We start from the raw sequence: 22,810 nt of genomic DNA, 5'->3' as shown, positions 1-22,810 counted from the left end.
CAGACTGCAAAACACAATACATCAAAATATTTAAGCATGCAAATCATATTATCTTCCCTAGAGAGTGAAACAGAAGTGTGGTGTCAAAAGAGGTAATGATAGATTTCTTTTTCTCAGAACACTTGGCACTTCATGTAAAGGATTATGAGAAGAACAACCACTCACTGCCAGTAATGGTTCTCCTAGTATGGACAACTAGAAAGAAATGGTTATGATAGAAAATTTTACCTTTAAAAACAGCAGGTCTGTCTTGATAAAGTCATCCATTATTTGATGGATTATCTATTAATGCCATGACAAAACAGAGAGGAAAATTATGATTCTCCAAACATTTACCCTTCAAATTAATCTTCCTACTCCTTTGACAGGGTACAGGAAGGATATGATTTTAAAAATAAAGCTGCCTGATTATTTTTCCTGTAGTCAGAACTGAAACATGATTTCCACTGCTCTGATGTCACTGCTGAATGAAATGGTACAAAAATCCTTTCTTCATGCCCTTCCTCCAGAATAATGCCTGACCTGCTCTTTGGCCAAGCTGTGGTATAATATTGGCATAAATCAGCCTTGCCAGCTCTTGTATCTGACACTGAAATCACTGATCTAAATCTTACAGCGAAGCTTCCTGCTACTTTGCTTGAGGCAGCAGCCAGAATTGTTTTCATAAAGTGCTTTGATCCAACTCTGTGGATCTAAAGTGACTAAGGAATGACACAGTATTCTCTTGTGCTTAATTCTAATATTCACACAGCTGTCATCTGGACACCAGGATTATTGTGATTTCATTGGGATATAGGCAAGAAATACAGAAATATGTATAAAGATTGAGACCATATTACTAAAAATTCATAGTTATCCAATAAGACTTTCCTTCAGGCCTCAAATACCTCCTTCTCTTAAAGTCTGTTTCTAGCATCACTCACACATTATGTCCAAAGCTTTTTTCCAATAAGCATTTCTTTTCTTATGCTTCTCTCACTTTATGAGTTATCAATATTGAATTATGTATTAGTCTATCATTTCTAGTTTTTTTTTTACTTAGGTTACATGATTTAAGGATATCTTTGACATCATGTTTAGCATTTCAGCTCCCCACCTCTGGCAGGACTGCCTTCATTGAAGCCACTTCAGTGAATCTCTCAAGTCTCAGGTCCAAAGGGGTCACTTCCTGTTTCAGAAACTCAGACATTATATGCCATATCTTGTCACTTGATACTAGTTGTCTGTAGGAAGCAGCAAGCCAGGAAGAATATCATCTGGGCACAAATGTCATAGCTACAGAGCTAAAACAGCAACAGCAATGTGAACATTAACAGCCATTTACCAAACAGATGACTAATCATGGTGAAATGCAATCTCATCAGCCATTGCTACACAGTAAGAAAACACTTCCCCAGATCTGTGTGCAGCCTCGAGTGGCTTGTTACACTGGATGCCAAATGTTTAGGACACTCCTTGTTTGAAATGAAACCTTTTATCTTTTCAGACCTATCCTTTATGATAAACAAAGCAATCAGTAAACAATTGTACATGCTTACAAAGACTGGTAATAAAGATAAGTGAACTAGAAAGCCTCAGGTAGGCTGGTGAGAGCTGCCTGATCTGCTGGGTGCAGAGATTCTGCAAGTCTTGATTGCATGCACAGCTCCTCTTGAATTTGCCCTGCAGCAAAATCATATGGTTTGTGACACAATCACAACAGAATCTATGGTTTAAAAAGAAACTGCTTCTCTGCAAATTTATGGCTTGGTTTAGTCCAGCTTATAAATAAGTGTCCAGCACTGGTCCAGCAAACACAGTTCTTTATGATTATCACATTGTGCATGGCCTCATTAATTGTCATTAGAGCCAGCTATTTTAGAACCTTCAAACAGTTGCAACACTTGGGTTTTGTCCCAGATGACTGTTGAGTAAGTCATCAGTTCTCTGAGCAGCTTATGTTACCCTCATTTGTATATCTGCCCCAGCTGCTTTGCCACTTCCTTGACAGCTTTCAGCACTCCAGAGTTGCCCCACAAATCTCTTAGAAGGAGCTGCCACCTCTGTGCACTAATTGTGTTCCACCTGGGTGCTGGAAGGGTTTGGTAATGGGCCCCTTTCCAGGATCTCTGCAGGAGCAATTCAAGACATCTGCCCTAAAACCAGGAATGGCTCTGACCACCTGTAGGGCGGACACAGATACCTACACAATGAAACTTGTTTCTTTAATCCATCCACTAACTTTTATTAATTAAATCAAATTTGAATTATGGTCTTTTTTGTTTTTAACAAAAAATTGAGTCCAAATTGGATTACAAGTCAGACCAACAGCTGAAGCTGTTTCTTGTTAGAATTGTACTTTCAATGTAACAGCAAAAACATCACCTTTGTAACAATTTTTTTAACTTTAACATACTTGGTTTTGAGCACATTTACCATAAATTTTAGAAAAACAGGTAGTGGGCTGTCTCTAAAGGACTTTCACAAAAGTTCTTTAGAGTATTATGCCTGCTGATCTCATTCAGCAGGCATAATATTTTGACAAATACTGGGGGGATTAGAACCTTCCCCATAAGATTAATCCTTATTGCATTTGGAAAGGATTTTTCACTCACTAAAGAATGACATAAGAGTTGTCACTTGCATTCTACCAAGAAGGAATCAAGTTAATATAGGTCAATAAAGAATATAGATATCCTAATTTCAAATAATATCAGTACAAGTTGTTTATGTCTGTAATAAGAGGAATCTTTTTGCTTTCAAATTTGAAGCAGGGGAATTTCTAAAATTATTTTCTCCTTATTGTTGGCTTGTAGCACTTATGCAGCTTTGACAGATTTCTCAGAATGACTTCTGACTGGTTCCCAGATGAACATTTTAGGTTATTTATTTATACTTACTTAAATAGAAAACTGCAGAGAATTTTATGTTTGATAGTTTTAATAAGTGGAGCAGAGGAAATCAAACATCCTCAAAATTAAAGGAACCAAGCAAACTCAAGTAACTTCAGTTGAAAAATAAGTCCCAAGAAGAAAGATTGTTTGCATTGAGCTACAAATATCACATACACAAAATATTGTGCTCTTTCAATATTTGTCTCAAGGATTCAGACACAGTATGACTTGTCCACAAGATGGCAGGCACTGTATCCAGAAGGTTCTGACACAGAAATGTGCTTTGTAACATCTGTGGGGCAAAAATCTTCATGTTAATTATCCTTCTTAATTTCTTCATCCTGATAGGCAAGCACAGAAGAAAATGTGTTGGTAATTATTTTTTGGTTTGCTTATATAATCCAAAAAAATTCTGCTTGCCTCAGAGATTAGCAGACTTCAGATGGAAAACAGAGAATGTCTGTCATCTAGAGGAACTAGTTTTTGAGATTTCAGGTGGCTGGAACCAAGTTAAGTCATACACAAGAGGCAAAGGCATTTCAGGGAGAAATATTACAACCTTACCAAACATCTGGTTTTTACCAGCCTACTGCCTAGGAGAAGCAGGCAAGAGTGGAAAGAGCTGAGGGTTTAAAGGACTGACCAAACCTGAAGAACTCAGAGTGAAGGCAACAGTGCTTCATAGGAAGATAAAATTAATAACAGTCCAGAAGAATTTATCCTTAAGTACCTGATAACTGAAAGGCATCAAATGCTCAGAGCCCTCTGTTCAGATTAAAAATAAAATCCACCAATACTCATTTTTCCCCCTTCAGACTGACCTTGTTGTCACTACAAACTGGAATTAGCCTAAGCCAAGACATCTAGGCAGGCTTTCCTACCCATCTGCTTTCAAGCAGTGTGAAGGAAGCTGCCTGTTGGTGGCCCTTTAGAAAACTGAAAGGTGTTTGGTCTGTGTCCTCTAGGCAAACTTCCAAGGGAGTGAAAATTTCCTGCTACCATGGGCAGCTACATTAGAAGCCTCAGAGGCCAGCAAGGGGTTTGAGGTGTTACTCAGGAGATATTTCCAGCAATGTGTACATGAAGCAGCTGAAACCCATGGAATTAGAAGTGCAGCAAACACAACAGGAGCAATAAGTCCAACGCTGCTCCCACAAAACAAGGTCCCTTTCTAATGCCAGCATCATACTTCTGTTTCCTCTTGATCATTCCACAGAAAAGAGCAGAGAATCTCCTGTGTGCTGCAGGGCAAGGGTTGTTCTGTGTCTGTGCTGCTTCCTCCACCTGCCACAGTTGATGTTTTAAGCAGAAATCAGCTGGGTGATCAGACTGGTGAGAATGAAAGAAGAAACTTTCAACTAATGTCAACAAGGGCATCTCTCAGCTCAGCACAGAGACACTCAGAAGTTACAATGGACCAGTGAACAGGCAATGCTCTGAACTGTGAACTGGCTAGTAGTGAGTGTGAGGTGGAAATGACACTTAGAAGAAATTTATTTTAAGGTTAACAGCTCTACATAACTTGTGAAAGTGCTCAGAAGTGCAGTAAGAGAAACAGATATGCACTAGAGGCATTTTCTTTGTCACATTTAAATGAAAGAGACTGTGGAAACTTTGAGCTAAATTTCATTTCACACAAGGTAAAGCAGACTCCGTGAGAGTGAAGAAATACAATTGCATACAATAACTCCCTCAACTCCTACTTTGCACTCTTGTGCTTTATTACAGCTAGGAAGTGCTCCTAAGCATGCACCAGGTCTGCTAACAGGCTTGGGGAAAACACCTGAACCCCCTAAGTCCTTTAGAATAAGAAGGCTGGGTGAGGGGACAGCTGATGGGTTAAACATTGGTAGTCTGAGTACCCAAGTTTAGTTTCCTTTACTGAATTGCTCTATAACAAAGTAATTCCAATTCCACTGCACAGAGCTGCCACTGACAAAATGAGATTAATTGCTGTTACTCAGAGCTCACAAAGGTGACCTCCAGCAAATAACATGGAAAAGTCACAACCACAGTTGCAAGATGAGGTGAATCAATTAGAACAGAACATAGAATTTCTTGTGTTGCAGATGATTATTATGGGATTGTGTTTTGAGCAAATTTAATGGACAGTCCATTATTTATTAGTGTTTGAGGACAAAACAGAGGGGGGGAAAAAGTCAATTTTAAAATCATCCAGGTGCAGAGGTAGAAGTTATACAAACTATTAACGAAAAATAATAAAACTCACCCTGCCCCAAATCCTTCCAAACATCTCTATCAGACATACATAAAAAATATAATCTGCATGAATTCTTCCAGATCTAAAGTAGGAGCTACATGTCTGTGTAATGTCCCCTCTCCATTTCAATCCCCGAGAGATTTACACAGTATGTAATGAAAATCCCCATCAGAAAAAACTTTTACTCAGGCACACAATATTCTCCATGTATTCCATCTTATTTGAAGTTACACTGCTCCATGAAGTTACTGGAGACTGTTGGCAGTAGTATCAGTGTGCTGATATCCTGAGAACTTGAAAAATTAGATGAAACTAAATTTTGTCCAAAAGAAAAAAAATTGCCAATGTTTTGAACCTTAAAATTATTGTGGAAGTACCGTATAACAGTGGTAGATGAAAGAGAAATCATCCGTTAAAATGAAGATGAAAAAAGATGTTCATGAAAAAAAAAATGCAAGTTTTACTCAAAGAGATACAAGAAAGGGTTAAGAAACATAGGGATGAGAAATACTTAAGTTTGGTTCTGCAGATTTTGTAATTTTGGAAAGGATTTGTGTATCACACATGGACGGATGTTTACCAGTACCATGCCACAGTGAACAAAGTGGATGAAGCCCATGTATCAAAAGCAGTGGAAGTAACATTTCATCACAGATCTTAATATAAGCAAGCTTTACCCTACAGTGGTGAGTCCTCAAACAAATGACTGCAAGAGACATATTTTGAGTCATGAGAACACAGCATTCTATGGAACTTTGGTTGTCCTGCCACAAAGAACAGATGCATAAAAACACCTTGGATTCTTAAAGGATGCAATATGAAAAATTTCCTTCATAGCCACCTTGCCAGTATCACTAACAACTCTGCTTCTCACCTGCATCTCCAACGTGAATATGCCACTCACCAGCAGCCCAAGCTGTAGCCAAAGCCTGGAGTCTGTCCAGCCAGTCCCAGGACAAGCACTCGGAGCTCTCCCAGAGCTGCAGGCCCGGGCAGCTCTTCAGAGGGGGTGACATAATGGCTTGCAGCTGAAAGGATCCCTTTGAAACAAGCTGCTTTCTCAGAGCTGTATGCAGCCTATTTACTCTGCTTCAGCTCATCTGGAAGAGATAATACAAACGTTCCCACTCTCCCATGAATTGCTTGAGTTATTGAAGTCCTGGATATGACAAAAAAAAAAAATTAACTGTGTGATTTTAAGTGTTAGGATTGCATATATTAAAATATGTGCTTTTAATCACAGAAAGAAGTAGGTAGAGAATTTAGGAGTTGAAAGCAGATATCTTTATTAATTTTCTTTCTAGGGCATGTAATTCCCCATCAAACATGCCTAGATAATGCCTTGCAGCCAGCAGCACCAAAACATACTGAGCTTTGCTGAGCTTACATGTAAGAGGAGAACTGGGTAGTTTGTATCTAGGACATAATTGCTTAGCAATGTTTTAAATAACATTTAAACCCTTCCATAATGTGAAAACTAGGCTTAATATATTAAAAGCCTCTTTAATCTTCAAAATTCCAGAGAGTCACAATCACTTTGAAATTTAACAAAACATTGGCAAATATCTGTCCTCTGAATACCTTATAGTAGGTATGCTAAATTTCAGACCCTGCATTGCTTTCTTCCCACAGGAGACAGCATTGGATTGAATGAGCTGTGCTAGCAAATCCCAGGGCAGAAATCTCCAGGGTCTCAAGGAGTGTGGATAAGTCAGCCCTACAGCAGGGCTATCAGATCCTGTCCTTTGTCCCTACCTCACTGAAAGCAACACACCATGAGGAATCTCTGCTGCCATCAGTAGTGACAAAAATATATACTGGATATGCATTAGACTAGAAAATCAACATCTGCTACTAGGTTTGCTTGGTATTAGGAAAACTTGACAAAATTTTTAAAAAGAACTTCAAAGCCCTGAAGAATTGTCTCTTTTCATACCCATAGCATTCAGCTGATACTGTCAAATACAAAAACCAGAAAGAGCACTACAGAGACATCTTGTATAGCTCACTGTTATGTTTCATACAACTAGGCTGCTTGTATACAGGTTAATACCTTACCCTTTCCAGATGTTTAGTCATAAAATGAACATTTTCATATGCATTTGCTGAACACAGGAGTTAGAGAATAATAATACTCCACGAAATAGCCCAACAAAACATTTGAAAGCAGAAAGGAAGAGCTACACTTCCAAACCCAGTACCCAAGCCTAAATAGCTCAAACAACCTCTTCTAATAACCTATCCACTCTACTAAATGCTTGATGACCATAAGGAATTACTGGCATGGCTTTTTTAGTGATGCCCTAACAAAAACAGATGACGGCACTACAGCTTGCACCGTAGATTGAGGAAATCAATTTAAGGCTTACAGATTTGGTTTTTTTTTAATGATCAGGATATTTGTATAAACCCACATCATAGTAATGGCCTGCAAACATTTTTGATTCTGGCTCGAATAGCATGGTATATGATGAAATCACAAGGCTGCATACTGGCTGGGTGTACTTTTTAGACTAGAGAAATTACTTAAGCTTTTCATAAAAGGGTTGAAGCTTTTCTGGTGTCAGTCCCCATTCACACAACCACTGCCACTGCACAGATAGAGTTCTGCTGTAAGAACATGCACTTGTATAAAGCACTAGTACTTACTTATCTACAAATAGAACCCATGGTAATGGCAGGGCTCTGCTTCCCCTTCTCAGTCAGTTCAAGTACCTGTTCAGTCAGAACTCACTGTTCATTCCCCTTCCACAGCAATTAGTGCTGACAGTACAGAACTTGCTGCAGTGCTCACACTGCACCAACACTTGGACCTCAGGCAACGATCCAGCATTCAGGGAAAATGGTAGAGATTCTTTATCTGACATAAACCTTAAACATTGGCCTATTTGTTGGAGCCTCTATCTTTGCTACAGCTACTTTTATGCTTTAATAGCTGCAGAAGCCATAACAAATCAGGTAATTGGCTACAACTGGTTTAGACCCCTATTCATCACAACTAATTTCAAGCATCTAAGGCATCTGAACTGTTAATACAGTCACCCAAACTACACAGAACAGGTGCCCAGAGACAGCATCCTTCAGCAAGTGCTCAGCTTTGTAATTTGTTATTTCCTTTAATGAACTCTGTTCTTTTGTGTTTTGTTTAATAAAGGAGGGAAGCCACACTTTTCTACAACAGTTCCATTATTTTCAATTACAGCTTACTGCAGTAATGACTGGCAGATTTGAAAAGCACTTGAAGTCTGTGCTCCAGCAAAACACAGGTGGAAAGTGCCCTGGAGAGAGCACGCCCAGCCTTAAGCTCAGAGCACAGTCTGCTTCAGGGAAAAAACAGAGTGTGTTTGCAAAGAAACAAAGGAAGACAGATGACACTGCCAGTTTCATTCCTGCCAGACTGTAGAGATGACTGAACACGGGTCTTGTGTTCTAACTTGGCACTTCTTTAGCATCCTATGAGAAGAACAATGCAATTTAAAAAAAAGTGATGTTGAATGTGCTGTGCAGGGTGAGACTGCATGCTGGTGTACTTTCAATTCTGAGGCCTCACTCACACAGGAAAGCTACAGTTCTAAACTGCAGTTTAATTTAAAACAAAATTAATCATATCCAATCTAGTTAAATCAGTGGAAATCACTTCAAGGATACTAATTTAATTTCTATAGATTGTCTCATTGCAGCTCAGCTACTGCAGATACTCATGGTTAAACATTGTTAAACATGGTTAACATGGTTAAACTGCTTCAGACTCTTAAAAAAATTCAGTATGATTTGAGTAATTTCAAAATTCTATTTATTCTAAGCTATAGATGTCTATATACCTTCTGGTACTCTAAATGCTCAAAAATTACAAGCTGAACGAATGTAAACAGCTTATTCCTTGTAATAACTAAAATAATAACTGGTGGTTTTTCATTAAAAGATTTTCCAGTTTTTCTGACAACACTGGCTTAAACATATCTAGTGAACCTGTGTCTCTTGACTCACAGACATTCAGTATTTCAATTTACTGTGAAAGTGGAACTTGGCACCTGTAAGTATGGATGACAGAGACTCATGTGCAGCATAATTGCAGAAGAATACCTGTTAAAATAGAAGGTATCGCAGAAATGGACACAGTTAACAGGAAATTAAAATCTATATATAGATGACATAGCTGTATCTGCAACTTGAACAGTGGGGATAAAGCTCCTCTCTCTCGCTTTCTCTCTCAATAATATAACCTCAACTTGCTAGTTTTCACCATGTTTTTGTTTTTTACTTGATTCTGATTTTGTTTCTTCGTATTAATTTGAAACTCAGTGAACTGGCTACAACAGAGGCTAAAAGGGGTAGTGAGTACCTTCTTTCTAGTACCAGTGCCTTTGCAATGGTCACAGCAGATTGTGTCAGGGTTCTTTTCTCTCCTCATTCTTTTATTTTGGGAATGAAGAGAAAGATTGTGCCTGATTGCATGAATGTGCAGTGACAGCTCCCCTAGTGCTGACAGTATTACATATGCAGATTTCCATCTGCAAGGCTTTAAAGACTAAAGGAATTCCAAAAAGACCTTCCCTCCCTTGTGTCATTACCCTTGCAGGACTCATGCAAGGCAGTAGCTGCCTGCCCCCACCACAGGCAGGAATTGTTGGGGAATGAGGGCCAGACTTTCCTGGAGATCTGAGTGGACTGAGGAAGGGAACAAATGTTTGTGCCATAAGAATCTTGTGCCACTAACAATACCTCATCCAACTGCAGTCTTCTTAGCTTTCATCAGGAAAAAGTACTACAAAGCATTTTCAGAAGCCAACAAAGCATTTTCCCCAACTGTAACTGCAGTATATATATAGTTATATATACAGAGAATGTGTGCTTTTAGAAAAATGGCAAAAAAGAAGTACAGCAGCAAGTCTGACTAAAGGAGTGGGAGTACCCGGTAGGGATGAGATCACACAAATGTGTAAAAGAGGCCTAAAACCATAACATGGAATAATTCAAAATCAAAGGAATTCAACATACTAGACAGGATTATCAATTGGGAAATGAGCAAATTGTGCCTTTTTCCAGAATGTGCACAGGATTTTGACAAGAGGATTGTTCACATTCCTTAAGGCTCAAAGAATTTCACCCCACAATTGGCAGGAAGTGTGGCATCCTCTATGTGATGTCCTGGAGACACTCTCTGGGAATTGAAGGAAAATTTATATGTCATTTGTCCTTAAGGGAAATGAGTTAAGTGAGTTCCCATTCAGCAACTCTTGCATCATATCTGTAGCACTTAATTTCCTTAAGCCTTTTGGATACTCTGGCAGAAAGAGGGCAGCACAGTAATGTTGGAGATCTAGAAGAAATGAGATAACTTTCAAAAACACTTCAGTGAGAGGTTTAAGCTCTTCTATTTTATATCCAAAAAGCATATTAAAATAGATGGTGGGGGAGGGAAGAGACTACTAATGTACTGGGTTTGCTCCCTATCTGACAATTGATATTTTCTGTTGAGCCATAATGAGATCTGATGTTAAATTACAAGCTTCATTCATGCTGCCAAGATTCTAATGAGCTGCATTCCCAACTTTCTGAATGAGGAACAAGATTTCTTTCCCATAGAAAATGCTGGGGACTGGAGAGGCACCAGACACATGGCAGCAGTGGCAGAAGGACTTCATGGACTGCAGCACTGCCAAGAGAATTGGGAAAGCAGTGGAAAAGGGACATTGTTCCCCTCACAGAAGAGGCTGTTATAATGCCAGAAGTCTCACAAGTGAGGATTGGACATCCCTGCATCACACACACAGTGCTCCATTCATTCCTCTGGAAGGAATCAACTACTCTCACCCAAACACAAAACAAAAATTGGATTCCCTACCAGAAAAGCTCAGTATATGTCGAAATCTACACCACTGCACTGTGATAACAAGCCTTGAAGTATCAAAAGGCACATACATTTTATTCTGCTGATGGATTGCAGAAACATTTCACTTCCTACATGAAATGCTAAACAGGACTTTGCTTCCACCCACACACATACATTCATAAAGACTAGTATGTTGTGCTACCTAAACTCCACAGAAAACTGGCCAAATGCTATAGGAAAAGTGAGGATGTGCCAATTTATGGTAAAATCTTTTCTCTGTAGAGTTCTTCTTCAAGTGTATAGAATATGGCTATAGGAAGAAGACTTGAGGAATAATATCTCTAGAAATTACAAATGAAGGTGGTCTCCTCTTACTGGGTTACATAGACTGTGATGTTCCCCTGTTCATGAGCTGTGCTTTCATTCCCTATTCCATAAAACTGAGCATGGTGGGTTTAGATCTGTGGGGATTCTTACATAAGATCTTCATTCCAAGTGTGTTGTGAGTTCTCTGGAGAAGCCTAATGTGCAAACTGAACAAATAAAAGCAATGACTGCACTAGACATTAGCTAAGATATTCTGTCTCCCTCTGTCACACCTTGGCTGGGTAGCTCTGAATGTAAAAACAGCTTAAAAAAAAAACAGGCAAGGAATTTATGGAACAGTGCTGTACATGACCTCACAATTTCTTACAGCTTTCAAAGAGGGATTGTTCCCTAATTCTGCTGGGCAGAAAGATACTGGAAATAAACTGTGGACATTTTGTAATATCACTGCAGAGAATGGAAGGGAGGCAGCAATACCTATTGCTATATCTATATAAGAAAGCAAGAGATGCCCACCAGTAAGAATGAATTGATATCTTCATTTTTTCCCTAATGTTCTGTAAGTCATTTCCAACACAGCCCACTGACTAGCAACAATAGATCCACTAGGAATTATTTTAAAGATGGACATGTCTGGTTCAAAAAAAAATTCTTTACCACAGCATTTATGCAAAGAAACAATTTAACTCATATCAGCATTAAATGTAGGCTCTGGTAGTATTGTAACCCCTGCTGGAAAATTCTGCATTGTGCAGTTCAGTTGCTAATCAGATCTTTAGTTTAATAAAATTGTTTCCATTTAAGGTTAATCACATTTGCAATTTGCTGCCGCTAGAGTTTCTAATTGCTGTTAGTAAGGGCTTTCATGACACTGGGGAACTGCACATTCAGTTCTTGATCTGATCCAATTTTGTGCTCCATCATACAATGGATTCTCAAATAATTATTTTCAAATAATTCTGTAACTATTCAGCTGGAGTTCTATGTCACAGTCAATAGGGAGACTGTATGCCCTTTAAATACAGATGTAAGACCAAGAACTCTATTTAGCTGCAAAAACATTTATGGGAAGTGAATTTCAAAGCAATTGCAGCATGCTGAAAATCTGTGTGCAATCATTTAAATCACTGAAGTATACCACAAGATGCTCAATTAAGCATTAGTGCCTAAATGTAGAGATAGTGATTGCAAAATTGGAGAAATAGCTTGCAGCTATTTCAAAATTGCAGAAATTTTGAATATATATAAAATCATAAAAGTAAATAAATAAACATCGGTTCTGTGCAAAAAAGTCACTATGCTGGGAATAGTTTTCTTAAATCATTGCATTTGGAGTTCCACAAAACTGAAGCATGAGTTTTTCCCTTACACAAGAACTGTGTGATGAATTGAACAAACACAGCTCTCTTCTGATAAGGGTACTTTTGAATTCAGAAGTATTTCTTACATCTTGTGCTTGAAAATGCATGACAAAAGCAGAAATCAGCCATGGAATGCTGTTGAGGGTTTGCTCAAAATACCAAACTTCTCTATAACTTTCTTAGTAAAGCAGTGATAATTGATGCACTTACAGAAAACAGATGTTGAGTTTTGGATATACAACTAGTCCTGCATCAGCAGTGAAATAATCTTCGACTTTATTTTTCCAATTCAGCCTTCAATAGTGATTTATTCAAAGCACATAATTCCAGAAGACTGATGCTTTGAAACTGGTGAGAATGCAAATATTTCTACAGGACTGCTAGCTTAGTCTATTTACTGCCATCTTGCATACAGATTTTTGAAAAAGCAGAGTTTATTTATGTTAGACTATTAAACTGTGTGATTAAGACACTGAGTGTCCTGTGACTAATTCAAAATATTTTTGGTTCCTCGTAATTGCAAATGTACAACTTTCTCCCTCTCTCCAAATAGTGGAATTAATTTTGCCCTCAGCTGTATCTATTCCATTTCCATATATTATAACTGCAGTTAGAACTGCAAGGGCCTTGTTTTGCTCCACTGAAATCAATACTAAAACAGCAGTTTAGTTCAATGACAATGTGCACTAAATTAGACCTCAATCTTTGCTACCTATTGGAAAGAGAGGCTGGGAAATGGGGTCCTGCAGCTCCCAGGCCCCCTCCCCGAGGAGCTCCTGCATGACTGCTCAGATCTTCAGCTTGATGCTGTAATGACAAGAATATTAGCAAAGAGGTGGTGTTAGAGACAGCCTGCCTCAGAATTGCCTCAAAATACTTGGAAAAAATTAATGAACTTTCTTCCCCCGCACTTAGCTGTTTGATGTACTTAGAGATCATCTTATCCTTATGTTTGTGGAGTTTTTCTTAATTTCATGCCAAACAAGAAGCTTTAGAAGCTTCATACTGAGTACAGGTGAAGTTGACAGAGCTTCCCCTCTTTCCCCTTAATTTGGTTTTACTCTGACAAAGCACTTTCAGTACCTGTCAGGTGAAAGTCCCCACACATTGAAAACTACCAAAATATATAGAACAGAATGCTAATGCAATCTTAAGGAGATTTACAAAATCTTGTGAGCACAGACCTTATTGCACTACACCAGCTGCTAGTGTCTCAGGATTGCTTCTCTTGAGGACAAGAGCCAAATCTACAGCTACAGCCAGGATCAGAGCTGCCAGCCCAAGATAAGCTTTGTCCTGCCTAAAGGAGGCAGCTACCTATATGCGTTATGATCTGTGCAGCAACTCCAGAATGTTGATGCAAATATAGCGAGAAGTGACAAATTCAGGAGGCAGAAGATTTAAAAAGTGCTGAGAACTAACATCAGAACTTGGGTGTGAGACATTGTGATGATATACTGCTCCAGCCATTGGGGCTAGTGCCAGACAGCATAAATAGGCAGGATAGAGAATGAAAAAATAATCTAGTCTCTGGGTCAAAGAGACAATTCTGCTCCTGCCTCAGGCAGTCTGTGAGTGCAGCACTAACACACCAGCCTGGGCTCACAGGCTGCAGCTACACACACTGCCAATTACTGTTTATCTTCAACAATCACATTTTGGCAAATAGTTTTTTTAAGGCTTGTTGTGTACAGAAAATCTCCCTCTAAGAGTGGAACAAGAACATTTAAAAAGATGAAGAAAATCAACTACACTTTAAATTAAAAACTGTTGCAATCAGTTCAAGATAATTAGGAAGGAACTAAGACAATTGTTTTACTCAGCCTCAAATGCAGTTTTCAATATACAAAAATGCTATTTTTTTTTTTTTGGCTTTACATTTTTCCTCACAGAGTAGTGGATTAAACCAAACCAGTGAAATATATTCACCAAAGTACAAGATGGCCAAAGTGACATTGGGTGTATACAGATGCTGCATGACATGCTTGTACTACATGTAGACTTAGTTTTTGGTGAAGATGGAGGAGAAACAGACCCAGAATATGGAAGGATATCCCTTAAGCAGCTGGCATTTACAATGTTATGTGTAATTATCCCATGACAGTGTGTGCACATGCACTTTACCTGAGAAAGATTCAAACAGCAGCAGAGCTATTATTTTAATTACATGTTCAGTGTAGAGTACAAAGTGTCTAATTTAGAGTCATTCATTGTGATTTGGTCTGTTGCATTCCTACAAAGATTTATTCACTAAAACTAAGCAATGCCAAAAGTTAGTTATTTCCATCTGTGAGTGTGGGGGTTATCTTCTTCAAAAGGGGAAGCATACTTTCACACCCTTTGCCCATCTGTGAGATATTCACTATCTGCTCACATCAGCTGAAATTAGCTGCCACTTGGGAGCCATAAAGAACTACCAATTACTTTTTCTCTCTTGCATTAAATGAGCTGTGGTTCTTCATATTAACTGAGAAGTAAATTTATATCAATACATCTATTTCAAGATGGTTCATATTTATACTTTATGCACAATAACCTGGCTATGATGGTTTGGATGCAAAAATATTTCAAATGTCTACCCCTTCTGATACCCTTCAGCACTTCTGATATCTACTCATCATTTATAAAAATTTTGTCAGAAATCTGAAGTTCAAGTTGGCTTCACCCTGATCTTGGACAGTCAGACTGGAGATGAGGCTTTTCAAAATCAATGTGTATTTATCTGTACTCCAGGCATAGTGATTACACCACATCCCAGAACAGCCTCCAAACACTTCATAGTTTGAATGCCACAGGCACTCAAGCAGAGGCTCATCCTGGATATACCTTGGCAAGTTCCAAAGTCCATTGGGGCAGCATTTGCACCTGAAACACCATTACAGGTGGCATGTCCTGAGAAGTTAAGTTTTTAAAAGCAATGCAAATGATGATGGATCTATGCACATAATTTAAAAATTAAGGCCTCATTTAAATGAAAAGATACTTCTAAAATGTTTTTAATGGAAAAAATGTTGAAAATCTACCCAAAGAAGTTAGTTCACTGAAGATATAATACAGTGGATTCAATTTTAAATTCTCTTTCCACATCTCAAAAAATTAGAAACTCATAAATGAAACTTCACCAAGCTGAGCAGGTCTTTTGTGATCTTTAGAAACAATTTGGCAAGTGGTTTAAAGGGCTGCCCTTGGCCATGCCATAAATAGAAAGGAGCAGATGAAGATGTTGTCCCTTTAGGCACTGACTGAAAGCAAAGTGCAGAGATGATGTTACTTTCCACAGAAAGCAAACTACACAATGATAGTACCAAAAATATATGGCAAACTTTCTCCTTGGTTTAAAAGACTCCATACTCCTTTGTAGCCTGGCAAAAATAGAATAAATATATTGATTCTGCTGCCTAATCCTCTGGTCCTAAACTTCTGATTCCTGTAAAGCAGGGTCAGGCAAGTTCTCAGCACCTTCTGCAGACTGAACACTTTCTTATCAAGTTCTGTGGAGCAGAAAATGCTAATCCATTCTGCTGGCTGGGATATTTTAGGCAGTGGATGATGAGAGGAAAGAGAATAAAAATAGCTTTATTATCCCAGTCCTTGAAAGGTGAAAGTGACATACAGCAGGCTTAAAAATGTTCTGTAAATACATTTTTTTAAGTATATATTTTTTCTTCCACACCTATATTTTTTTTGCAATTTCTTTTGGGTATGCTACATATTGTCATAACATTAGAGTTAGTCTGGCAAGTAATGCCCTTCATAGGAAAGCCAATTATTTTATATTGGCCAAGTCAAAATTTTCTAGGAATCTTATGTAACAATCAGACTTTTTCCTGTGTCACATGAACAATGTTAGCAGTAGACTCCATGTTGTTCCTTCTCCCTCCTTTCTGCTACTCTTCCCTCCCCTGCCCTCCATCAAGTTTAAGGGTAGTGATGACTGTCTTCAGTCACAGACTGATTAACAACATTTCAGATCTGCTTTTTCACTGTATTAATGCAGATTGTATTTACAGTTCTGACCTGACCTGAATGATCAAGAGCTGTAGTCTGCAAATGAATTGTCAGATCCAGTGCAGTATTTTAGAAACTTATCATCACAAGACAGTCTTTCTTCCAAATTTATAAACTTATATATTAAATCTAGAGATAGATGCTCTCTAAAAATACAAATGAATCATTTTTATTTGAAAATATCAGCGTGTGTTGAGACTGCAGCATTAAGGTTTAGTTTGGAACTGGTCCAGGCGAAATAAATCTTTACAACTGAAGGATAACATGACAGGAGAGGTAGATCTAAGCATAAGGAACCAAGTAGTTATTTTTCTGTAAAGTACAGAATTTTAGATCTCATACAAGTTCTTTTTGGTCTGGTCTTCTCAGTACTTTTGGAATTAAGCATTATATAGACAAGAGAAGAAAAATAAAAATAGTGAATATTTGAGATATGTTGTTCAAAAAGGCAAAGTCATAACCCTGTAAAAGATTGGATTAAAATACATTATTGCAAAAAGAACTAACAGAACTGTGTTTGAAATTTGCATTTTATTTTACTAATTTATCTTTGATTTGAATCATCATGTTTTAATTAAAAACCTCTCCATTGCCTAAGCGCATTAAGGTCTATTGGACACAGTATCTATACTGGTAGAGCCAATACAGCTTGACCTACCAGCTGTGTGTAGGGTAGATGGAATACAACCAGAAAGCACATTAGAACAACACAGCTCAATATTTATTGGATTCTAAGTCAAATCCAGTTCCCTTTTTGCACCAAACAGTCTGAAAAACTGAAGTGAAGTTGGCTTAAAAACAAATGTAATTTAGATTATTCACATTTTATGTGGTCATAGTGGTCATTAGGTGCTCATTTAAAGCATGTTACCTCACGATACCTATGAAATCAGCATTTGAGTTTCAAGATATTCTTAATATAAATGAGAAACACCAGCTACATTCTCACTGAAATTACTGTAAAGCAGTAGGAATACACCTTTCACATTTCATGCATCCGCTAGTGTTGGTGGATTGACAAGACAAAACCAGTGAACCTATACTTTGTACTTTTAATCTGAAACTTTAAAAATAAGCACTATTTTATAATCAGTATATTTTAACAAAGTATATATTTTTAGCACATTTCTAATTTCAATGCAAATAAACATACTGGTTTACTAACACCTCACAATAACTTCAGGAAAGGGCAACACTGTGGACCACCTGATTTCAACTAAATTCATGGATGGTCACATAGAGATTGTGTTAGGAGCAAAATCAAAACACCTGTTCTGCCTCAGTGCTAGACAAGAGTCAAGAGCACTGCCTCCAGCAGAAGGGAGGGGGCTTTTCTTGCCATTTGCCACATTTGTAAGAGAGTCAAGTTAAAACATCTCTTGCATACATCAAAAAGGAGGCTTTTTTGCCAGTTATCTATGAATGAGACCTATTTAGGTCACAATTTCTGGAAATATTTAATAAGAGAATAATTTAATTGGATAATGTGCCTATGAGTACCTATCCAAATGAAGAGAAGTAACCTACTTTCACTTTTATTTCAGGCCCCAAGGAAGGATCACACTGTTCTCCAAGATTACAGCAGGAGCAACAATCATTTCTATTCTTGTACCTCCTCACCAGCGAGGAAGCTGCAGGTGCACAGGAACTTGGGAGGGATGGCTGATCCCACTGGACCCAAGGGAACTCACAACACACATCCTCAGGAAAGCATCCTCTGAAATACAGGTGTGATATCCACACCTTTGTGGGCCACTCAGGCTTCCACAGTGACCCTGCCTGGGGCTCCCTCTCTCTTGCCAGAAGCAGAGTTCGTGGATGTATCCAAGATGCTCCCTGCTCATTGGCAGCTCTTCAGCAGGGAATTGGTGATGAGACAATACCATAATCCCCAAATGCTTGTGGCCAGGGACTAGGAACACTGTGCTGAAAGATGAGTTCCTTTTAGATACAATTTTAGGTCACATTCAGTTCTGGAAACAGAGGTACCCAAATCACTGGTCGCTTTGGAAAATCATTTTCCCTGGACTTTTCAAAAGCTGACTCCTGCTGCACATAGGGACTGACCTGAGCAATTTGAGCTCAGAATTTCTTAGTGGAGCATATGGAATGTAGAGCTAATGCCAATGCTTTTGTATTCTCTTGTTTGAGAACAGGGAATAACTTCTGACTGGAGACCTCACCATAAAAAATACCATAAGGAATATAGGTTTTCTTTTACAGAAAAAATGCAGTGCTGTTTTGAAGCCCTGTGCATTCACCCTGGGGAATCTCCAGAGCACTTTGTATTGTAAGAAAGATGTCTTGCCATTAATGACTGATGACTGGTGGGTAATCCTGCTGCAGAGTCTCTTTATCTGACAGGGCTGCACACATGGATGACTTGCAGAACAATTACCCTACTGTGGTTGCTAGGTGGCAAATGTAGTAACTAGAAAACTTCTGATGCTGACAGCTACTGTAAACTGTTTTGTAGGAACAGCTTTACCACTGCATAAATTCTGCAATAAAGTTTTCTAAACTAAAGCTATTCCAAACAAAAGCACCACAAAGATCACATTTATACTGAATTTTTGACACACACAACTTAACCCACATTTCTCAGGTTAAAAAATTATAAAACCAGAAATTTCTAAAAACTGACTCAACAAAAGAGCCAGGTCACTAGAGAAAAGGCTGTTCTGATCCTTCCACAGTTTGCAGGCACTCATAACTCTGCCCTCCCAGGAGGGATTTGGCACTGCTCAAATAAGGATCGTAGCTGGTGAAACAAGGATGTAAAATTTTACTTGCAAATTAGTCAAGCACCAATACAGACTTCTTGTGCACTGCTCACCATGCAGACTTAGTACCTTGAATTCCTTGGTCTTCAAACTCTCTCTTCCCTAAGGATTTGCATATGTTGTTAGCAGTAGTACTCTCCCAAGATGCACACCCTGAACTTTGTGATCCTTGCAGCTTTGTGGCCTTCTTCAGGAGATGTGATCCTCACATAGTGACCAGTGCATCCTCTACCACTACAAACTTCCATTTCATACCCTCTTCATCTCTGCTACCCCTGTCTAAACTGGTCACAGAATGCTACCAACAATTAAAATGTAGCAAAAAGCACATACTCTGACATTTAGGATTTGACACATCATAATACAGCTACTGTAGCAGAATCAACCCAAATTATGTCCAGCTGCAGATATTCAGACCTAATACTAATAAAGAGAAGAAAAAAAAAAATCTTTACTCTTGACACTTGAAACAATGGAAGTAAATGGAAGAGGGGAAAGTTACAGATAGATTAATGTGCAAGAATCTGAAGTAAGAGTGAAGGTCTTTGAACAACACCATCAGAACAGCTTATGGCTCAGCTTGTAGCATAGTGAGTAATTGCTGGAATTCAGGAAATTAATCTGAAGATCTTAATTGCAACTCAAACAATTATTCATAATCAGACTGCTGTAGTAGTCTTCCCTACTAGTAGATAAAACAGCTCCTTCATGTATTAAATATTGCCTATGTTCTGATTGCTCTGGTGCAATATTCCTTTCCTGGGTTTCATAGGTTGTGTTTACTCCCAGGAAAAAAAGGAGGACTAAACAACATCCAGGCAAAATTTATCAGGAAACTTGCAGAAGAAAATTATGACCAGAGTTATGAAGAGACTAGATGAAGCCGTCTGAGTTGATTTGTCAGTTTGGGTTTAGTTTTTCAGATTATTCCCATCTTCTCTTTTACATCACTCAAACCCCCATTTTGTCTCTAAATCATCCCTACCTTCTCTCCTAGCACCAGGCAGCTATTCCTAAAGTACAGTAGCAAATGTTTCATTCGATTTCTACTCTGGGTAGGTATCAGCCTTGTAGTGTTTTCTGGTTTCCCCATGAGCTGACACTTCCAGTCTGAACTATTTACTGTGATTTGTTTTCAGAAGTGCTCCTAAAATTCAAATCTAAATCAGGCAAATTGGCACAAATGTTGAGATAACAAGGGATTTCTTTTCTCTTTGCTACAGTAGGGAAGGTTCAGACTAGGCTTTATCTGGAGAGATGTTTCACTGCAATGCAATCTGTCACAGTAAATGCAATGCACTGGTGGACATTGATTTATGTCACTGCTCTTACACTGTTTCAGGAAGCACTTGCTGTAAAAAGCAGGACTGTGGTGATAAAGTCTAATAAGACTGCCAAGAAGTTACTACATGTTTGACTACTCAGTCTCAAAACAATCCTACTCCAATCTGAATGTTGTAAACACACACATTTGCACTCTAAACAGATTTTATTTGGGTTTCCCCAGCTAACCCATCCAATACATGTCTTGAAGACAGGAAATATGGCTCCAGTAGGGAAGCAGTAAACAAGGAGAGGGCTAAAAATCTGGTAATGTTCAAAGCCATTTTTTGTTTATTTGATCAAATTAACTTAAAATGGTAAATTTGAAAAAGAAAGCTTCAGTTCCAGTGTACAGGATGGGGTACTTACTTATCCATATCTCCAAATCAGCCAAGGTCTAACAAGATCCATACATAAACACTAAAGACTTCTTTACAATTGGATTTTTTAATACCTGGAAGAAAGAAGTTACTTAATAAAATTAGTTCATATGACCAACTCTTCCAGAAAGTCACTAAATCATTCCATTTTTCATTAAATGTTTCTTCATAAAATAAAGAAAACTAAAAATCCAACCACACACATAATGGTTACCAATGTCATTTTTAAGACAATTTTTATATTTTGGTCCCTGCTCCTCTGGACTATCTGCAGGCTATGAAGGTTGCTAAGCTTGTGCATATCTAATCTTCCATTTTTGCTGTCTTTCAGTTTCCTACTAAGAAATGAGTCAGAGGATGATTGCAGACTGTTTGTCCTAAGAGACTGCTTTGCCAAAGGAAAAGTATATTCTGGGCCACACTACTGATGACAGAAAGAAATAAGAGCATGCTAAGTTCATCCAGAGTAGGAAAAGGCTGCTAGACACAGGAACATAAAATATGTGGAGTTTTATCCATGGATGAGAGAAGGAATGAAAATAAAAACTTTTTGCCTCTGCTTCCAGTCTTGCAACAGGGAACAGCTTTGTTGTATGTCTCATTGTGGCAAAGTTAAATTGAAGGAAATGCTGAACCACTCTACCAATGTGCTTTCCAAATGTATATCAAGGAATCTAGTTTTCAGCATAACAGAGTTACCTATAGTGCCAAGGAAACACTGCTCCTGTAAAGTCAAGTTTGTTACACTGCCAAATCTTTTAACTAGGAAACCATCCCCTCTCCTGCCTCCTTACAGATTGGGCCTGCAGCCTAATTACAGAGCAACATTTGATTTTGCTAAAACATGTCTGTTGTCAAGGTTAAAATAACATGGTTTAAAATGACTGTTGGGTGCTAAGTAATAACCTGGAAGGATGGGGAACTGACTGCACGCAGATCCACAGCGTGAGCCTGAGATGCTGGCACTCTCACCAGATGTCTTTTCTCAGTAGGCTTCATAATTCTGGCAGAAAGCTTTAGATAAAACTGCTGCACAAAGGAAATGCTTTGTACCTTGTTCATCAGTTTTCAGGTACAAAAACAGCCTCTAAAGCATGAGACAAAGATGTTCAACACAGCAAATTCATCTTTTTGCATATTTTGAAGCTGTGGAAGTGAATTAGGAGATAGCTGCAGCAGTGTTGAAGCAAAATAAAGATTATACTTTTCATTGGAAATATGATGTACAGCACTGGTTTCACCTTTTATCATCTATGGAGTTACATATAAAAGCTGTCTTTTCAGGGCAGAATGCAAGGCATCCAAGCAGAAACACCTCTTGTCCCAGCTTAGGTTCTATCCCAAAAAAGGGCTACAAGCCTTCAGAATCCTAAATTAAATCTTATGCTCAGATGGGTTTTAAACATTCCATTTTTCCTGGCCTGGATTCACAGTCTCTCATCATGAAATACCACTTACAGCACTAATCAGAATTAGAGAGTGCATCGTTCAATTATGCTGTCATATAAAACTATCTTTTGAAGGTTTTCTTTTAAATTGGTATGGTGGGTATTCCTAGGACTAATGCAGACATGGATTGATTCTACTATTCAAATATACAGTGGGTCTATTCTCACACTAATCTTAAAAGTGCTTTTATACTTCATGAGTCATAATTACAAATAGCTGAGTACAAAACTCAACAGATGCTTTCTTAAGCAG

General features: G+C 38.3%; 1 protein-coding gene across 1 annotated transcript in view; it reads right to left on the bottom strand.

The window, feature by feature from the left end:
- Positions 1-3,353: 3,353 nt before the first annotated feature.
- The window catches only part of LOC121470715 (uncharacterized), a 24,556-nt gene continuing 5,099 nt past the window's right edge, over positions 3,354-22,810 (bottom strand). Inside the window, exon 3 of the mRNA XM_072935797.1 lies at positions 3,354-21,183. The gene's annotated coding sequence lies outside the window, so the exon portion shown is untranslated. The remainder of the gene's footprint in view (positions 21,184-22,810) is intronic.

The sequence above is a fragment of the Taeniopygia guttata genome, chromosome 14 (assembly GCF_048771995.1).
Source record: "Taeniopygia guttata chromosome 14, bTaeGut7.mat, whole genome shotgun sequence".
Taxonomy (NCBI): Eukaryota; Metazoa; Chordata; class Aves; order Passeriformes; family Estrildidae; genus Taeniopygia; species Taeniopygia guttata.
Note: the sequence above shows the minus strand (reverse complement) of the source record. Positions and strands in the feature narration are given on the sequence as shown.